The following is a 9,280-nucleotide window of genomic DNA, read 5'->3' on the forward strand; positions in this document are numbered from 1 at the left end:
CGAGCTCTAGCTCTGCCAAGAACTTGTTGCATGAACTCGAAGTTATATTGCTTCTCTTAGTATCAGCTCCTCATTTGTAAAACAAAATGATGCACACACACACACATCTCCAGGCAAATACACACACACACACACACACACACACACACACGGTGTGTGTGTATTTTGTCGTTCAATCATTTCAGTTGTACCTGACTCTTTGTGATCCCATTTGGGTTTTTCTTGGCAGAAATACCGGAGTAGTTTGTCATTTCCTTCTCTAGCTCATTGTACAGATAAGGAAAAGGAAGATTGATGATAGATAGATAGATAGATAGATAGATAGAGAGAGAGAGAGATACACAGATATATTTATATATACACTGAGAATCAAATTTATATCATCAAATTTACATATCATATATATAATATATATCCAGTTACATATGTAATGCATATGCCATTTTAATATATAATACATGTACCCATTTATATGTAATATACACACCCATTTATATATAATATATACCCAGTTAATATATATTATAGATACCTAGTTATATATAAAATACATATACCACTTATATATAATACACATACCCACTTAAATATAGTATATATCTGATTATATATAATATATATACTCAGTTATACTATATAATATGTATACCGTTATTTATATAACATGTACACTCACATATATAATATATACCCAGTTATATATAAAATACATATAACCACATATATAATATATACATATACTTATATATAATATATACCCAGTTATATATAAAATATATATACCCACATATATAATATACATACCCATTTATATATGATATATACCCACATGCATATAACATATATACCCACTCATGTATAATAGATACCCAGTAATATATATTATACATACCCAGTTATATATAAATGCATATATCCAAATACATATAATATACAATCCACTTATATATAATATGTGCCTGGTTTTATATGTATATATAATATATGCACATATATAACATACCCACCCACTTATGTATAATATATACCCAGATATATATATATAATAAATGTACACAATTATATATACACACACACAAATATAATATATACTCATACACGTAAAGGTCTCCAGTCAAATCTATGTGTGTGTCTGTATATGTGTTTGTATCTTAATATGGATAGATCTATAGATTCAGCACATGACTTTCATTTGTATAGGGAACTCCCAGTGAGCAAATTCTCTCTGTTCAGGAAAAGGACAATCCCCTGGAAATGATGGTCAGAGGGTTATCCAGAATGTTGAGAAGTGAAACGACTTGCCCTGGGTGATACAGTGTCAGTCTTGCTGACTCCAAGGCGGACTCTCCATCTCCTTACATAAAAGTGCCACGTGTATTCATATCTTACTATAGAAATTGAAATCCTAAATTTCACGAGTTCCTTACCCACTATACCACACTGTCTTAAAGCACCATATAAAAGTCAGTTAGGATTCTCCATGGGTGATCTCTAAGGTGCTTTGGCGCGCTATGCTCCCTTCTAAGGTTCCTCTCAGCTCAGATGTTCTAAGCTGTGCCCAGTTCCTAAGAGCTCTAACATCCTCTGCACCTGTCATCTTCCAGAAATGCTATTACAATGTCATCCTTGTCCTCTGCTGATAACCTCAGCAATGACTATCATTTCAAGATGGAGCTAAGACCAAGAGTCACCTCCCCCCACTCCCTTCCAGCAAGTTCCCAGATTTCTTCCTTCTCCCATCTCCTATTCCCAGAAGTGAGAGTTTGCTGGGGGTAAATTGGCCATGGACTTACCTTTGAGAGCTCAGGACTTTCACACAAGGATATGTGTCTCCCTCAAGCTGAAAGAGGCAGGAATGTCTCCATTCTTAAGCCCCTCCTGGGGGCCCAGACATAAAAGCAAAGAAAGAAGAGATGTCACAGCTCAGTCTGATGCTTTAAGTTTCTTCACAGGGAGGTCCTGGAAGGCAGTGAGAGGGATGGGGATCTGGAGAGATCGTATCCCACTTCGGTGGTAACTGCCACGCATCTTCAGTGTTCTACCAGGAGCCCATGGGTCCTGGGTCTCACAAGAGCCAAAAGATCTTCCCCCATCACAGTCATGGAAGGGTTGTGGCTGAGGGAGAAAGATGCCTGTGGATCGTTCTTCTGCTTTAGTCCCTGCTGAGTTGCCCATATACCATTCTCATCTTGAACTCTTCATCTCTTCCTGTGTTGGGGCTGTGACTACCTTCCTGTAAGATTTCAAAAGCCAACAGCCTCAAAGATGATATTTGAGCTGAGTTTGCCCTCAGCCCAGCTTCCTGGATCAGCCATCAGCCCAATGAGTTGAGAAGGCAGAAGACAGATGGTGATGCTGACAGATAGATGGGGTGTTTTATTCTTCAAACTCCCTGTAACGAAAAACCCAGAATGGGTTCCAAGGAAGAATCAGGCAAAGTTTTAGTCCTAAAGAAAGGGGGGGAGTCCCAGAGCTTTTGACATTCCTCTTTCCATGCCCTGAAAAAAGAGAAAAGAAAAAGAAATGAGAACACACCAATGTTCATGTGCATATTAGACAAGTGGAAGAACTAAGATAGAAATGATGAAACTAAAACCACAGAGTGCAATTGAGCTGGACTAGTTTCAAACCTCCTAATGCCTCCTACCATAATGTCATTCCTCAATCTTCAGCACTGCTCGATTTGTTATTCTAGATCTGGTCCCAGCTCAGATTCTTGGCAATCATGGCTCCTGGCAGGGATTCTTAATCTTTTTTTTGCCTCGTGGATCCATTTGGCAGTCTGATGAAGCCTATGAACTTCTCAAAGTAATATTTTTAAATTAATAAAACAAAATACATGGAACTATAAAGGAAACCACTTATTAAAATTAAGAGGAGGCGGAGTATAGTCTATGGATCCAAGGTTAAGAAGCCCTGCTTTGGGGAAGTCCCAAAGCCTGCCTGGAAACACCAGCTTTGTAGTTTTGGATGGTGACCCTTTTCTGTTCTTGCAAGATAATATAATTTCTTCCTCTCGCCAATACAATAGCCAATACAATTATAATACCATTCAAAAAGCATTTATTAAATGTTTTCTGTTTAGACAACACATTGCTGGACAATGGGGATGATACAAGGTCCCTGCTTCCAAGTTCAGAGTCTAGGAGGGGATAAAAAACCAGTGCAGAGGTTGATAAAATATCAACGGAGATACACACAGTAAGTGTATTCAGACCATCAGTTGTAGAGATGGAAAGAACCTTGAAGGGGAAATTATGGGGAAACCAAGAGATAGGGGAGTTTAGCAACTTGCCCAAGATAACTAGGGAATGTAACACAGAGCCACAGACCAACTGTGTGAAGTCTGAGAGGGAAGGTTGCTATGACTGTGGGGTGGGAGTTGAGAAGTCTTCAAAGATGGACTATAATCCTGGTCATTTAACACTGAGGAATCAAAAAATCTTAATGTTTGAATATATAGAATCAAGAGGCACTTAGGTGGTGCAGTGGCTAGAGTGCTGGACCTGGAATCAGCTCAAATCTAACTTCGGACATTGACTGTGTGACATTGGACAAGTCACTTAACTGATTGCCTCATTTTCCTCATTTGTAAAATGAGGATAATAATAGCTTCTGTCTCCCGGGGTTGTTGTGAGGATCAAATAAGATAACAATTATAAAGTAGATAGCACAGTGTCTGGAACATAGTAAACACTGCTTCTTCCCAAATAGGGGAAACGATTTGCTTCAGATTCCACAGATAATAGTGGCAGATCCACGATGTGAACCTAGCTCTCCAATTCTGTAGTCTAAGGTGTCTGCCCTTATATTATGCTGCAGTTCCTTGCAGGTAGAGTCATTCATTAGCATTTTCAGAAGTATTGTTGGGTATAGAAACATTCAAAATAGAAAACATAGGTGGGAAGATGAGAAATAGGAGAAATTGTCTCTAGTGATAAGAAGCTTGTGCGTTCTAATTGGGAAGATGAAATAAAGTGCAATACATGAATGTAAGGAAATATTTACTGCATTCACACTCTTTTTACAAAGAATATAGTGAAGCATGTGAAGATTTACATTATCTGATGTAAAAGGTGAAGTAAGGAACCAGGGAAATAATATAGATGATTACAATGTAAATGAAAAGGAGAAAAAAAATGAAATGGAACATTGTCTAATTATAAACAATCAAGTTGACCCCAGAGAAGAGATAAGAAGATACACTTTCCTTTATTAGAAAGGTGTGGGATGTTAGGTGTATTACAATCCACATACTGTCACAGTGAGTTGGTGTGTTAATTTTGTAGAAAATTTTTTTCTATTTTCATTTTCTCTCACTCTTTTTGTTGTTGTTGTTGTTAAAGGAGATGAATCTTTGGGGGAAGGTAAGAAAGAGGGATATACTTAGAAGTGAAGGTGATATAAAAACAAGATATTGGTAAAAAAATTTTAAGAGGTATTTTGAAGGTAGAATTTACAGGATCCGATTTTTGTTGTATATGTCTTTTCCGTCAGACAATAAGCTCCTTGAGGGCAGAGATTATGTCTATAGTTTCTTTCCCAAATAAACAGTATAGGACTTAAAATCAGTATTAGGACTTAAAAAACAGTATTAAACTTAAAATCACTGATCTTTAAAGACCTGGTTTAACAATGGCTAAGTATCTGCCCCAGCCTCCTTTTCTCAAAAACAACTCCAAACTAGACCTCAGAGACTTTCTAGTCTAACATCTTTGTTTTTATTGAAAAAGGAACTGAGTCCCAGAGAGAATGACATACCCAAAGTCACACAGCTAGCAGCCCACATTCCTATACCATTTTATAATTTACATAGTGTTTTCCCTCACAACCAGTTTGTGAAGTAGGCAGGACAAGTAAAGTTATCTCTACTTTTGCAGAGGAAAAACATGGAAGATACTACAGAATAATAGCTAGAAATTAGACCTAGTTAGAAGTTAGGAAGTCCTGAGTTCAAACCCCATCTCTGTCTGTGCTGACCCTGAGCCAGTCACTTAACCTTTTAAGTATTTTAGGCAACTCTTTAATACTATAAGTTGTAGAAAAGATGCCAGACTGCATTAGGGCAGGAAGTTCCTTACCTGGGAGTTCCTTATACTAGTGAAACCATAGGTCTTCTCCCATTCCTAGTTTACAAGTAAGAAAACTGAGGCCCAAAGAAATTGAATAACTTGTAACTGAACAAGAATTTGAACCCAAATTTTCTGACTCCAAGGCCTGTGTGCTTTTCAATATGCCAAACTGTTGAGGTAGTGAACTCGTTATTGCCTTATAATTCAACTCTTTCATTCTTTTTTGTTTTGTTCATTCATTCAACAAATATTCAGTGAGCCCTTTATATGTACAAGATACTGTGCTAAGAAACGTGTGGAATGTAAAATTGTACAAAACCTAGTGCATACCTTTTAGGAGTATCCTGCAATTTTTACTATGTTGGAGCCCAACTTAAACCCACAGTCAAAAAATAAATAAATAAAATTAAAAAAAAAAACTCCACAGCCAAATCTTTTAGACTTTAGTGTGACATAGAGAGATGAAGGCAGATGAAACCAGGCACCTTAGAGGAGGCAGGAAACCACAAGTCTCTGGGCTAAGGACCTTGCTGCTATTTGTCACCATGAAGGGAGAGAGGCCCACATTCACTAGACATTCAAATGCATCCACCTCATCCTACCTTTATTTTTATGGTTGGATGGATGAAAGTTCAATATGTGCAATCACAGGCACAGTCATGGCATGGCTGCATGCTTTGCTGAACTTTGATCTCTCCCTTCCCAGTCAGTCATCAGAAATCTTGGGGCAGGGGCAAAGGAACAATCTGCCTGCCTTGGACTCCCTCTTTTTCTTTTAGATTGTGGGGCAAATTGCTTTAGCTCTGTCTCTCGGCTACCTGTCTACCTTTCAACTCTGAACAGCCTTTGAGGGACAGAGGAAGCCCAAGATGATTTTCACCAGGGGAGGCTTTCTACCTATTTCATAAGTGTGGATGGTAAACCCATCAGTGCAACCCTCGTTTGCTAAAAGATAAAACCCCATCGCTTCCTGCCTGCTGTGGAAGAAGCTTGCAAGAAAGCATCTCATTGACAATATACTGTATTTGGCATGTGGTTGTATACATTTGACCCTCTCAGATTTCTTGGTTTATTTTCCTTCATCTCTCAGAGTGCAGGTTAATTCTTTTTTTTTTTTTTATTGCGTTTGTTCAAAACAAAAGGACTTTGCCCTCTTCCTAGAAAGAACATATGAGGATGTAGATATGTTATATATCATATATATGTATATATATCATTTGTTATATAATGTTGTGTATGCTCAGATTTCTTTGGTAGATCAAAAAAAGGAGTCTTCTCCCTCCCCAAAGGCCCTGGCCAATGATTCAGCAACATGAGGTAGGGAAGTTACTGGAAGCAATAAGTGTAACTAGTCAGAAGAAAAAAATTCATCATCCCTGTTAAGGATCAGGAAAACTCCAGTACCCTCTGGGTCTTCCTTTTCTACTTCCCTTCAGTGCCAGAGGAAGAAGTAGACTTCTTAACAAACCTAACCACTTATTCATCCTTGATCCCATCTCTTCCATCTCTCAGCTTTTGCATTGGCCTCTCCCTCCCCTTGTACCTTCAATCTTTCCTTCTCTACTGGCTTCTTGCTTCATGCCTACAAAAATGTTCAATTCTTCCCTAGTCTTAAAAAAACAAATGAAGCCATCTTTTATCTGTGCTATCTTCTCTCCTAAGCTATCTCCTTCAACTCTCCTTCACTCAGACTTCAAGAAAGAGAAGTCCACTCTACTATCTCCACTTCATCACCACCCACTTGCTCCTTAACCCCTTGAGATCTGACTTCGTCTCTACCACTTTACTGAATCTTTTCTTTCTTTCTTTCTTTTTTTAAACCCTTGTACTTCGGTATATTGTCTCATAGGTGGAAGGTTGGTAAGGGTGGGCAATGGGGGTCAAGTGACTTGCCCAGGGTCACACAGCTGGGAAGTGGCTGAGGCCGGATTTGAACCCAGGACCTCCCATCTCTAGGCCTGACTCTCACTCCACTGAGCTACCCAGCTGCCCCCTGAATCTTTTCTTTCAAAGGTCACCCCAAAATGACTTCCTAATTACCAAATCCAATGACCTTTTCACAGTCTTCATTTTCCTTGACCCTTTCTATGTCCTTGATGCTTTCTCCTTGATATGCTCCTGTAGCTTTTCTTAGGTTTGGTTCTCCTTATATGCTCTTACCTCCCTTTTCAGGTTCTTTTACTGGTGGCTCTTTATCCTCCTACCTCCTGAGTGTGCCCTCCCAAAGTGCTTTCTTTTTTTTCTTTCTTTACACTCTCTTCCATGGTGTTCTTATTCACCATCATGGCTTCCATCTCTATGCAGAAGACTTCCAGATTTTTACTTCTAACTTGGACTTTCAGTATTATACTTCCAGTTGCTTATTGGACATCTTTACCTCAGTGTTCTGTCTACATCTCAAAATCAACAGGTCCAAAAGAAAGATTTTTTTTCTCCAAAATTTGGTCCTTCTTCTAATGTCCCTAATTATTTTGATGTAATAAGTTTATTATATGCCCACCATGTGAGTGATATTTTCCTATCTGTAGACTGAAAATCCATTTTCACTGTTTTCCTATCTATTGGGATAATTAAATTAAGTCTACACAAAGGTGAGAGCACCTTCCAATTCTGGGAGGTCCTAACCCACGTGTGCTAGAGTGAGTAACCAATCAGAATTGAGAAAGCTTCTATTGTGATTGGACACACAGGCTAAGGGAAGACACTGGAAGTGACTTATAGGTGAGCCCTTTATAGGTGAGCCCTTGCAGAAAGGAAGAGGATGAGGCTTGAGGCTGCCACTGGTGCAGTAAAGGGGACCTGAGGGAGCTTTGCTGGTTCGTGACTGAGACTGTTCCACGTGGGTAGGTTAGGCTGACTCTCCTTCTCCTTCCTTGGTGTTTCTGGAGTCTCTACCCTCAGGGAGGCCTCTCTTGCCTCTCTAATTGTAAAAAAGGCCTTGTGGCTAGAAGCCTTGTTTAATTAACCTTTGTGCCCCTCTGCTGGGCCTCTAAATCCTTATCTGGTCCAGGCCAGAGTTTCTCTCTCTCAATTTCCCTACCTTCAACCTTCCTAATTGTAAATAAATCAACATAAAAGTCAATTTTGACTTGAGATTATTCCTTAATTGGGGAAATTTCCCCTGGCGACCATCTTTTAATATATTGAACCCATAAAATCCTTTTTTTCCCCCCTTACACTATAGACTGCAAATCTCAATGATATTCTTGATTTTTCATTTTCTTCTCCCACCCAACCAAATAATTACCGTAATCAATCTATCATAAATCCTCTTTCAACTATCCTTTCCTTTCAAATAATATGATGACCATATAGTGTAGCCTCTCATTACCTCTTGCTTAAACTATTCTTTTTTTAAATATTTTTTCCTCAATTACATGAAGAAAATTTTAATCCTTTTTTTAAAAGTTTGAGCCAAATTCCCTCCCTCCTTCCCCTCCCCCATCCCCAAGTTGGCAAACAATCTGACATAAAACATTTTCCCATGTTAGTCATTTTGTGGAAGAGAACTCAAACAAACAAAAAAAATGAAGAAAGAAAGTGAAATATAATATGTCTTAGACTGCATTCAGGCTCCATTGGTTCTTTCTCTGGAGGTAAATGGCATTCTCATCATGAGTCCTTGGGGATTGTCTTGGGTCATTGTACTGCTAAAAATAGCAGAGTTGGACTACTCTCAATTGCTTCCTAACTGGTCTTTGCACCTCTAGTCTCTCTCCTCCCATTCCATCCTTTATACGGCTTTAACAGTAATTTTATCAATGCAAAGGAGACAAGATGGTGGAATACAGACCAGGACCCATCTCAACTCTCCCAAGATTCCTGTCCAAGCAACTTTAAAATAAAACTTCAAGAACGTCTAAGAAAGAATGCTATCCACACGCAGAGAAAGAACTGTGGGAGCATCCCAACATAGTTGACTCACACCTGTGCCCTTTGTCTATGGAGACTCCTAATTACCCTAATAATGATAAAGTTCTTAGGAGTTACAAATATCATATTCCTTTCTAGGAAGTTAAAAATATCATCTTTCCACATAGGAATATAAACAATTTTGGGTCTCTTATGATTATTCTCTCAAGTCTACTTTTTATGCTTGAATATCAAATTTTCTTTTTTCCCTCTTTTCTTCCTTCCTTCCTTCCTTCCTTTCTTCCTTCCTTCCTTCCTTTCTTCTTTCCTTCCTTCCTTCCTTCCTTCCTTCCTTC

The sequence above is a fragment of the Gracilinanus agilis genome, chromosome 1, assembly GCF_016433145.1.
Source record: "Gracilinanus agilis isolate LMUSP501 chromosome 1, AgileGrace, whole genome shotgun sequence".
NCBI classification, from domain to species: Eukaryota; Metazoa; Chordata; class Mammalia; order Didelphimorphia; family Didelphidae; genus Gracilinanus; species Gracilinanus agilis.